The sequence below is a fragment of the Apium graveolens genome, chromosome 11 (assembly GCF_009905375.1).
Source record: "Apium graveolens cultivar Ventura chromosome 11, ASM990537v1, whole genome shotgun sequence".
Taxonomy (NCBI): domain Eukaryota; kingdom Viridiplantae; phylum Streptophyta; class Magnoliopsida; order Apiales; family Apiaceae; genus Apium; species Apium graveolens.
In genome coordinates, this window is record NC_133657.1 from 164042705 (window position 1) to 164055128 (window position 12424).

A 12424-nucleotide genomic window follows, 5' to 3' on the forward strand; every position below is an offset into this window, starting at 1 on the left:
TTCGCTGAGCCTCATCATAACATGCACCAAATTTCTGAGCACCTTCATTTATTCTTTTCCACCTTTTTTTTCATTGCCACAACTCCTCTTTTAATGACACCAGGATTATCTTCTTCACAATATTTATGAATTTGCTCCCAAAATGCTTCGGCTTTTTGATCAGTACCGACTAGTGGATCAATTGACACATTCAACCATGCACTTATTAAGAGTTTATCTTCAACCCACCTCCACTGACCGGTAATTTCTCGTAAATCTTCAGTTTCTTCACAATCATCATTTAAATCGATAATGTTTTCGTGACCAAAAGCCGGCACTTGCGCACGTGGAGAATTTTGACTATTGGTTGGTATTTGTTGAGTTTCAAATTGTGGATTTGAAAACGGAGGAAATGAAAATTGAAAATTCTGAGATAATGGAAACTGAGAATTCTGAGAAAATGGAAATTGGTATGGTGAATTCGGATTTTGAGAATTGAAATTAAAATTTTGTGGGTTTGCAAAATAGGAATTTGGATATGGGTATGGAAATTGAGGGTTTGAATTTTGAGAATTTGGAGGTGGAGGATTGTTGGAATTGTTTGGACTCATATTTTTCCATTTTTTTTATATTTATGAGAATGTAAAGATTATGAATAAGATATGAGAATTGAGTATTTATAGGAAAAAAATTATGACCGTTTTAAAATTTACGTTACAAATGTTTACGTTAGATTAACGTTACAAAAGCAAAACAGAGCTGTGTAAACTAGAAAAGTAAAAGCAGTGAATGATTCTGAGTACATCATTTCTATCAACATATATTAAATTAATCAAATGGGACAGTCCCATCATGGAGGGACTGCCCATTTTGCTTCTTTTTCCTCCAACGGCAAAGTAGACCCATTTTACATCTTATGACCCAGTTCACGTGGCCCGAGGCAGAAGCAACCCCACGTTGCTGTTGCTCTAACTATACTAGCTTACAACCCGTGCGATACACGGGTCTTGGTTAGTATTTATATATTTTATTTTTTTGTATGTAATTTTATTAAAATTTAATAGAAATATTTAAATAATAATAATGATTATATAGTTATAATTTCAAGTTAGGTTCAAATAGTATATTATTGATGAGATCTTATTCGTATATAACAATATAAATGTTTATTGTTGGTGAGTGAACCAACGATAACGATTCCCGACTCGTACTTATTCATATTAGAATAACCTGAATTCCATATCTTTCCTTGATTGATCTGCATATTTCCTTTAACGGTCTTGTGCTGCTATCAATCTCTTCTGGATAACTTCAATAACTTCCTTCGTCTGTTGCACCAATTCAGGTCTAAGTATTTTGCGTTCTCCTACTTCGTCCTAATATACGGGAGATCGACATTTGTGTCCATAAAGAGCTTCATAGGGTGACATCCCAATACTGGCGTGATAACTGTTGTTGTAAGCAAATTCTACCAAAGGTAAATGTTTGTCCCAACTTCCTTTGAAATCAATAGCACAAACACGTAACATGTCTTCGATTGTCTGGATTGTTCTTTCGCTCTGGCCGTCCGTCTGTGGATAGTAAGCCGTACTCATATTCAGTCTCGTTCCCAAACATTCTTGAAAACTCTTCCAAAATCTTGAATTAAATCTTGGATCTCGATCGGATACGATAGACACAGGGACTCCATAACAAACTACGATTTCTTTTAGGTACATATAGACTAACTTATCTAGTGAAAATCTTTCATTTATAGGCAGAAAATGAGCTGACTTGGTAAGTCTATCCACTATAACCCAAATGGCATCATGATTGGCTTTCGTCCTTGGTAATCCGACTATGAAATCCATGGCAATATGCTCCCACTTCCACTCTAGAATCTCCAATGGCTGCAACAATCCACTTGGTCTCTGCTTTAACTCTCTGACATGTTATAATGACTCGTATATTTTAATATCTAAATGTGTAATTATTGAGTGATTAAATAAATAAAATATGTGTATTGGATTTGACCGCTATGTGTTTTATCATTATTATGTATGTGTGATTTTTGGGTGTACTGGGTTGTCCTCGTAATTAATTACAGACTTGTATTGAATTATTTTCACTTTTAAAAGTGAATTTAATACAAGTTTATTTGTGTGAATATGTGAATTGTCTCTAAAAAAATTTTATGACTTTAAAATCTCAATATTTATTTTTGGGATTTATAAAATTTAGAAGTCAATATTTCATCAACTATTTAACCCTGTATGATTTTTTGATTGCATTTATTTGAAAATTTTGTATTTAATTCCCGAATTCTTCAAAAATTATGAAACTCATATTTATTTAAGTTGGGAATACTTCGGGAATTTTAAAATTATTTCGGGAATTTTCGGGATTAATTTCACCCGCGCGTCTATTCGTTTAATTGATAAAAGCAGGTATGAATTGTGTTTCGAAAATTATTTTAAAATTACGAAATTCATGTATTTATTAATTTCGGGATTTTTATAATATTTTAAGACTAGTTTCGTGATTTTTTTGAATTTGTTTCAAGTGTAGCTTGGTTAGTTAATTGTTAAACGCGGGCATGAGTTGTGTTTTAAAAGCAGCTTAAAAACTATGAAAATTTTATTTTAGTAATTTCAAATTATTTATGATATCTTAGGTCTGTCTCGAAAATTTTTGGATCAATTTTAGTGTGTAATATAATTATCGATAGATTGCGAGTCAGTATCGAGCAGGCTTCGTTTGGATGTAAAGACAAAACACGTGTCCTTTTATTGGACACGTGGTTTGTGCTCAGGAAGGGTGAATGAATAATCCCCTTTTTCTTCTTACTGTGCGGGCTGGACATCAAATTTTGGGGGAGGTTTCTCTAATCTCTCTCCCGAAGGAATAGATATATACACTATGCATATGTATATTTACGCTCTCGGCTTCATCTTCCTTTTGATGTTTCGCTGCTGCAGTTCCTTTCTATGGTACTTGCCGCCGTTTCTGTTTTTATTTCTGATGACCTTGTCACCGGTTTTCCCACCCCTGTGCGTGAACACACGCGTGTGTGTGCGCTTGATGTTGTTCAGTGTTTTTTATTCTGTGTCCCTTATTGCCTTGCTTTACTGCTACTCTGCTATTTTCTGGCCGCCACTGGATTTTTCCGGTGAGGTGGCCTTGGAGTGGGTTGCGGGTATTGTTATTGCTGCCTGGGTCTGTGTTGTTTTCCGATTGTGCAATTATTAATCGTTTTATTTATTTTATTTTCTGCAGAAAATTGATTTTAGTGATTTCGTGAAATAAAATAAATTATTCGTGCGGGAAAATGGTTTTAATAATCGGCGAAATTTGGCGTTGGAGACCCGGGAATTTATCGGGTACCCGCGAAATTTTGCCGCCCTCCGCGATGAATTTCGATGAGCGGGCGGTGGACGGTGATGACGTTGTTCTGAGTCCCACAGATTAATAAATAAATACGAGTATAAATATAAGATCTAATAATAATAATTAGTTGGTTAAATCGGTGTTTGGGATTTGTGAAATGGATTTCAGTTGTATTGGTGGAATGAATTATTGGATTGTTTGTTGTTGTGATTTTTGCGTCGAGTTGTTCGACGGGTAAGCCGATAAACAGTGGAGGAGCTGCCCCAATTTTTGGAAATTAAATTCAGAAATTCGGGACATACCATGTAATTATCGGAACGTCGAACGAGTATAAATAAGTATATACATATATTCTGTGTGGAACGTGATTGTATGTTGTGGTAAATATTCTGTTAAAACTCAATAACCCTAATTTCGTAAAATGACGAGTATACATATTTCCTGAAAACAAACACCGAACCAATTTCTGAGAACGTGAACCCTAATTGTTGTGTGTGTTATTATAATATGAATAAGTACGAGTCGGGAATCGTTATCGTTGGTGTTTATATTATAATATAAACACCGAATATGAAAACTTATTTGTATCTTTATAAATAATATAAATGTTTGTTATTAATGGGATTCGAGTCTGAGAACTTTGTTATTTCTAGAGAACTAACAATGAGATTTACAGAAGGGGGGTTGAATGTAAATCTCAAAACTTTTTCAAGTTTTGAGCAGTTTATAAAGACTGTGTGTTCAAGATGAACAAGTGTGTGAATTGCTTTAAGCTGATACAGACAGATATATATTCAAACACAAATGTAAAGAACACAATAAACCTTTAAAAACTTTTCTGGTGGATTGTTGTTCCACCAGAGATGGTATTTCAGAAATTCTGTGATCTAAGAATTTGATCACAGCTGCATCCTAGTACAAACTAGATAATTTTCTCTCAAGATTTTTCTAAACAGCTCTGGAAAAATTCTTATCTAATTACTAGCTACTACTTGGTTTATATATTACCAAGTTTACAAGTGAAGACATGGATATATAAAATAATAAAGTAAGATCTCCACTTGTTTCTTCTCCAGTTCACTCCAGTACTTTGTTGACTTAATGACTCTTTATACTAGAGTAGAACGGCTGCTTTTTCTGATGTTCCTGAAATTAGGCTGCCACATTTCAGTTATCTCTGTTCACCCACGTGCCTCTGTTTGTAGGTACAACTACCACTTATCAACGGTTAATCAACAGAACATCCGTTGAAGCTTTCATCCGTTGATTCACTCATCCGTTGAAGGATGTTATCCGTTGAAGCTTTAGAGACATCCGTTGAAGCTTAGCTTCTCATCCGTTGAAGGTCTTTAAGTCATCCGTTGATACCACTTCATTTATACAAAATTACAAGGCATGAAATATTTACAATTGGCCTTCCTATCTGCATATCTTCTAGTAGTCAACATGACTCATAGTTTCTCTCAACTTCTAAGAATTACATCTTAAATACAGAGACTGAAATATGCTACAACACTAGACTTATTTCTAAGTAAAGCTACACCATCAACGGATAGCCAAAGTGGTCTTATCCGTTGAGGCTACAGACACTGAATTTCTACTTAAGTGTTTTGTTAAACATATCATCAAACTAATGCACATATATTCCTAACAATCTCCCCCTATTTATGTCTATAAGAATTGTAGGCATAAATTCAGGGTTAACTTGATGATAACAAAACACTTAACAGATATATGAATTGAAACTAAGTAGAAATTTGAAAATGCTGCAAAAATGTATGTACTAGGAGGAAATTGAAGATTTACAGTATTTCCAAGGATACTCCTTTAGCCTGAGCAAATCATCTTTTTCTTCTTTGTTCCCTGGTTTTCTTTCCTAGCCCTTTGTCATTTTCCTCAATTTGGAGTTGGAGTTGTCTGAAGAATTCAGCTTCATCTTCAACACTGATATCCAACTTAGATTGCATTTCCTTGAGAGTTTCATTGCTGGCAATCTTGAGTTGGTCTTCAAGTCTGAAAAATCTTCTGACTCCTTTATCATCTCTAAATTCCATCAACCAATGAGGTGATTTGTGAATTGTAATTCCCCTTTCTTGAATGAGTAAAGTCCTGGGTAAAGCATTGGGCTCCCTCCAAGTTTTCCTTATATTGGCAATCTTGTTGAGAATTTCAGTCTTGGCAGTTCTGGTAAAGCCAGAATCCTTTTGTATAGCTGAAAAGACTCTAATCAAGGTAGAGTAGCCTTCATTCAGAATCCTGTGGAGAGGCCATGTTCTTTCCCCAGCTCCTTTGTATCTGAACACTAATCTCTCTGGTAGCTGTCTGTAAGCAGCTATTCCTCTTACATCCTCCAGCTCATCCAGATAGAGTTCAATGTCTGAAATTTCTTTTATGTCACAGATGTGAACATAATCATCTTTAGAAATGGATGGCTTAGGCTTAGGCTTTTGTTTTTGAGTGAATTTCTTAGAGGTTATGGGAGGTGTAGATTTGGGTTTTCTTTTCTGTTTCTTTGGTAGTGGAAGAGTGGTTAGAAAGGTAGGCAATTTGATGGTGTCCCAATCAATAGGTTCCTCTTTTGGAATGATTGGTTCACCATGGATGTTTATAGTGGGATTAGCAACAAGAGGTTCAGGTATGGAAGGTAGTGGTTTAGATATAGATTTGGTTACTTCAGTATTATCTTCACTCCTTCTATGTGCCTTGGCCTTTCTTCTGTTTCCCTTCTGCCATTCCTCTCTTTCTTCCATACTCTCACCAAATATACTCCCAAAAACCTCATCTAGGTTTGCAATCTTGTCTTCACCCCTGACTTCAATTCCTTTCTCTTCTTCAACTTGACTTGACTTTAGCTGTTGTTCAAGCTTTGCTTGTGCTCTTTTGTCAGCCTTTAGTTGCTTGACTTCTTCCTTCTTGGCTATTGAGAATTTGGGATGTCCTTGCATCACACATATGCTCTTTCCCTCTCTAGAGATAATAGCCCTATTTCTCCTTACAGCCTCATCCATGGTCTCTTTGAGATAAGCAATACTCCTACCTAAAAGCTTGTTCTCATCAGCTTTTGGAGGAGGAAAGTCCACTTCTTTTAAAGGATTCTTTGTAGAGTCCTTATTGGATCTTTTATTGGGCTTGAGAATTATAGCTTGTAGTTCTTTGGAAGAAGCTTCTCCATCCTTATGTCTCCCTACTGGCTTGAGCTCCATGTTGATTGGTTCAATCTTTGTGCTATATTTCACAGATGTTGATTTATCTTGTGTAGAGCCAAACAACAGTTGCAACCTTTCATCAATTCTCCTCCTTTGCTCTTTCACTTGAATTTCAGCTGCTGCTAGCTGAATCAAATCAATTCCATCAGGCTTTCCTTTGATTTGAATGATTGGAGAAGTAGTGATGGCAGGAACTAGCACTTTAGATATTTTGATTTTTGTAGATGGCTCTCCTTCCCCTTCCCTTTTACTCTCCCCCTTTTTGTTATCATCAAGGAGAGGGGTCAAGCCTTGTGCTTTTGCCAGCTGCATTAGGAGACTGGTTTGAGATTGTTGGTTGTGAAGAATGGTGGCCACAGAATCTTCAATAACTTGAACTCTGTCTTCCAACTTGGCCAGCCTTTTCTCAGTAACTGATTCCTTTTTCAATCTCAAAACCAAGTCCTGCAATGTACCATAGGGCATGACTGAATCCAATTTTTCAGAACTGTAGGATTTCAAGTCAGCAATATCCTTCCTGAGATCATCCATACTCAGATTCTGCTTTACTTGCTGCAACTTCATGAGATGCAGTGAGTCCAGGTGAGCTTGAAGGATAGCCTTGATACTTGCATGTGAAGTGTTCTGAATGGCCTGTTGAATAGTGTTGATTTGTTTGACTAAGGAGACATTGAATTCCCCTGATCTATACTCCTTTGTCAAAGCCCATTCAGGTAGATTTGGAATTGAACTAGGGCCTTCATCTCCCCCTAAGTTCATGCTTCCATCAAAAGAAACAGAGTCATCATCATCAGAATTTACTCCAAATTCCTCAGATGGCTCACCAGCTGTAGAAGGCATCTTGTTAATAGCAGCTTTATCCCTTTGAAGAGATTCTGTTGTGTGTACTAGATGTAGTGTCTTTTCTGCCTCCTCATTGCCCTGAGCAGCCAACATTTGATAGGCTGACACAGGATGAGTAAAAGTGTCAGCATCCAAGGAAATGTTATCAATTACAGCTTTGTAATGTTGCTGAAATTGTCTTTCCTTTTCAGCATCATCCACAATCATTGACTCACTAGCAATGGCTGGTTCCACCCTTATATCTACTGTACCTGCCTTTCTCTCTTTTTCTCTATTTTCTTGCATCAGGGGCTCCCCCTGGCTCACACAACTCACTCCCTCACCTTCACCTACTAAGGTGGTACTCCTCTCACTTACTTTTGCCATGCTGGAAGAAATAGCATGCATTTTTGAGCTCTCAATCTCTCCTTTTGCCTGGGAGCAACCCAGCCTCTCACTCAAATTTTCACACCCTTCCCTCAATCCTAAGAGTGATTGCACAGTATTCATGTCTTCTACACTTGGAATTGATTCAGTTATGTGTGGAGAGACTATCAACGGATGTGGAATATCCGTTGAAGGTGAAACTGATGTTATCAACGGATAACTGCTGTTAAGCTTATCCGTTGAAGAGCAACCACTTGTCAACGGATGAGTGATATCCGTTGAAGAAGGAAAAGAAGTTGAAATTGAAAGTGATATAACTGTTGAATCTGTGTAGATTGATTTGAGATGTGGTGACACAGATCCTTCAATTATATCTGAAAGAATTTGCGGGTGATCCAACAAATCATCTAAGAGATGATGATCACCTGTATTTGAGTGGGGCTCCTCCCTGAGTTGTAAAGAGGGAGAATCAGGAATTGATGGGAATAACATATCCACATCCAGAGATGGTGATGAAGTGTTTGGTGATTGATGTGTGATTATTGTGAGAGAATGGGGCTGTGACTCCACATTTATTGGAGCCACATCAAACTGAGTTTGAGAAGGCATAGATACAGATGGATGTATCTGTGCAGTGTGTGCACCCTGTGTAGAAGATTGGGTTCTAGCCTTCTTTCTTCTAATAAAAGCTTTTGTTGGTGAGTGTTTGGCTTCAGTGTCCCTCCCTCGTTTGTTCTGTGTTCCTGGTTGGGAACTATTTTCAATAGTAACATCCTTTTGGGAGGATGCAACTAGGGATGTGCTAGATACCTTTTCAACCACCACAGCTTTTTGAGAAACTGTGGCTTGGCTAGCTTGGGAAGCACTTAACTCTCCTTCCTTATCCTGGGGGTTTCTTTGATGTTCACCCCTCCCCTCACCACTCACACCCTGTTCACTCCCCTCAGGGTTAATGGTTGGTGTTACAACTGTTGTCTTTTGAGAAACAACAGAGGTGGTTTTCTTTGTCTTTGATTTTGAAAGTTTAGTTTTGGTGACCTTGGTAGAAATCTGTTGGGGCATTGTCACAGATTTCATGGCCACACTAGAAGATAAAGAAATAGAGGGGTTGGAAGAAGTAGGAGTTGTAGAAGCAATTACCTCACCTACCTGAGGTGCATTCATGATTGGTAAATATACCAATGGCACACTGCTGTTGAGATCCATTCTCAATAAATCTGCAAGAACTCTTTTCTCTTGTGCCCAGCACTTGAGTTTATTATTCTCATTGATTATGACCAAACCTTCAGCAACATGGTTAGCCAATAACATAAAGAATCTAGCATAATAGATGTTATTAGGTCTATTAGCTTTGTTACCTAATCTAGTACCCAATTCTAGCATCACATAGTTGCTAAAGTTAAAATACCTATCAGAAACAAGCATATAGAGCATATTAACAAGAGATGAAGTTATGGCATCAAAATTACTAATTTTCCCAGAGAAAACCTTTATAAAGGCATCCCCAAGAAAACTCCATTCTTTCCTAAGGCCTTTTCTTCTAATACTCCCTAAACTAGCAGAGTTAAGAGAATAACCTATGGAATCTAACATGCTGGATACATCATTATCAGTGTGTGGTGTCATGGCATTGTTCTCAGGTAATTTAAAACATGCTTGTAAATCATCACAGTTAATACAGTGATTTTTACCTTTGAGAGTGAAGGAGATAGTCATATCTATGGAGTTGAACTCAGCAGTTGTCCAAATCTCCTCAACTACTTCACAGTAAATCGTTGGGGCTTCCAGCATTGCATAGCTAAGTTTACAGTTTTTGATGAAGTCCATCATTTTGTGATAGTCTGAATGGGCTTCATTCTTTTCTACCAAAGCTATGAAATTGTTCTTCTCATAGATGAACCCAGATTGAGACATAATTTTCACGACTGGTGCCATTGTTGTGAGTAGAAATTGCAGAGAATAACTTGAAGGTTTTGCAGAGAGAAAATGGTAAATGCTTGAAATTTTAAGAAAGCGTAAAGTAAAAATGAAAAATCAGAAGGGCTTATATGCTTTCAAAAAAAAAATTAGTAAAAGATTAATCAATAAGTATATGTTAGTGAATTTCAGCCGTTTAAGAATAAACTGTAAGTATTCTAACAACTACCTTTAAAACCAATACATACAGATGTATGTATGAGTATCAACGGTTAAGAAAATAGAATCAACGGCTGTGAAACACCTGAATCGACTGATGTGACATTTCAACGGATAAGGCAAATTGTCATCCGTTGAAAGGTACTTCAGTTTTATCCGTTGACGGATAAAAATTCCAGAAATGTATTTGTCTTTCAACGGATAATGAATATCCGTTGATAGAGCAATTTTGACTTTCAACGGATAGGAAACATCCGTTGATGGTAATAAACTTTGTTAAAAGTCAAATTTGTTCTAGCAACTAATATATTTCAGGCTTCAATTCAAATTGCAATAAGGACATGAATTTTAAGAGTAATTAAGCATACCTAGCTCACTTACTAATCTTGTGAATGTTGATTCATCAAGTGGCTTGGTAAATATGTCTGCAATTTGTTGTTCACTTGGAACAAAATGTAGTTCCACTGTACCATTCATGACATGCTCCCTAATGAAGTGGTACTTGATATCAATGTGCTTGGTTCTTGAGTGCTGTACAGGATTCTCTGTTATGGCTATGGCACTTGTGTTGTCACAAAAGATAGGAATTCTATCAACATGAAGTCCATAGTCAAGGAGTTGATTTCTCATCCATAACACTTGAGAGCAGCAACTTCCAGCAGCAATGTATTCAGCCTCAGCTGTAGAAGTAGAGACTGAATTTTGCTTTTTGCTAAACCATGATACAAGCTTGTTTCCCAGGAATTGGCAGGAGCCTGTTGTACTTTTCCTGTCTATTTTGCAACCTGCATAGTCTGCATCTGAATAACCAATTAGATCAAAGCCAGATTCTCTAGGATACCAAATACCTAAATTTGGTGTACCCTTGAGATATCTGAAAATCCTTTTGATAGCTATTAAGTGAGACTCCCTAGGATCAGCTTGAAATCTAGCACACAGACATGTAGCAAACATTATATCTGGTCTGCTAGCAGTTAAATATAAAAGTGAACCAACCATGCCTCTATAACTTGTAATGTCCACAGACCTTTCAGTCTTATTTAATTCAAGTTTGGTGGCAGTGGCCATGGGAGTTTTTGCAGATGAACATTCCATTAAGTCAAACTTCTTTAAAAGATCATGAATATATTTAGTTTGACTAATGAAAATTCCATTACTAACTTGTTTAATTTGTAAACCAAGAAAATAGGTTAGTTCTCCCATAAGGCTCATTTCATAATTACTTTGCATTAGCTTAGCAAACTTTTTACAAAGTTTATCATCTTTAGAACCAAATATTATGTCGTCTACATAAATTTGAACAAGTATACTAGAGCCATTAACATTCCTAAAGAAGAGAGTTTTATCAACAGTACCTCTAGTGAAGTGATTCTCCAAAAGAAATTTTGATAAGGTTTCATACCAGGCTCTAGGTGCTTGCTTCAGTCCATAGAGTGCTTTCAACAGATAATATACATAGTCTGGAAAATTTGGATCTTCAAATCCTGGAGGTTGACTTACATAGACTTCTTCCTCTAATTTCCCATTTAGAAATGCACTCTTGACATCCATTTGATAGACTTTGAAATTGGCATGAGCTGCATAGGCTAGAAAAATTCTGATGGCTTCAAGTCTTGCAACAGGAGCATATGTCTCATCAAAATCTATTCCCTCTTGCTGAGAATAGCCTTTAGCAACCAATCTGGCTTTATTCCTTATGATAATGCCATTTTCATCCATCTTGTTTCTGAATACCCATTTTGTGTCAATAGGACTCTTGTTCTTTGGTTTGGGTACCAGCTTCCAAACTTGGTTTCTCTCAAATTGGTTTAGCTCTTCCTGCATAGCTAATATCCAATCTGGATCCAATAAGGCTTCTTCCACTTTCTTAGGTTCCTCCTGAGATAGAAAACTACTATACAGACATTCATCTTGAGTAGCTCTTCTTGTTTGCACTTTAGATGATGCATCACCAATGATCAGTTCAAAGGGATGATTCTTGGTCCATTTCCTTTGAAGTGGAAGATGTGCTCTAGATGAGGTGGCCTCAGTATTGTCATGATGTGAGACAGAGTGTTGACTAGTTGAAACTCCCCCTGAGTTGTTGGTCCTTTGCAGGGAACTTGGAGTTCTATCAACTGATGATGTAAATCGATTATCCGTTGATAAACTATGATCAACGGATGCTTCATTTAGTACTTCAACGGATGATACACCATGTCTTTCAACGGATACTGCATTGCCTCTATCAACGGATGCAGAATTCTGACTTTCAACGGATGCAGTATTTTGTGCATTATCCAAGGGCATGTTTTGAATCCCTTTTGAAGTGTTATCTCCATCAGTCTCCTCTTCACTATCATCACAATATATCTCAATGTTGTCAAATTTGAGTCTCTCATATTGTCCCTCATCTGTTAGTCCATCAATCTTTTTATCATCAAACACAACATGCACAGATTCCATAACAATGTTGGTTCTTAGATTGTAGACCCTATAAGATTTTCCAGCTGAATAACCAACAAATATCCCTTCATCAGCCTTTGCAT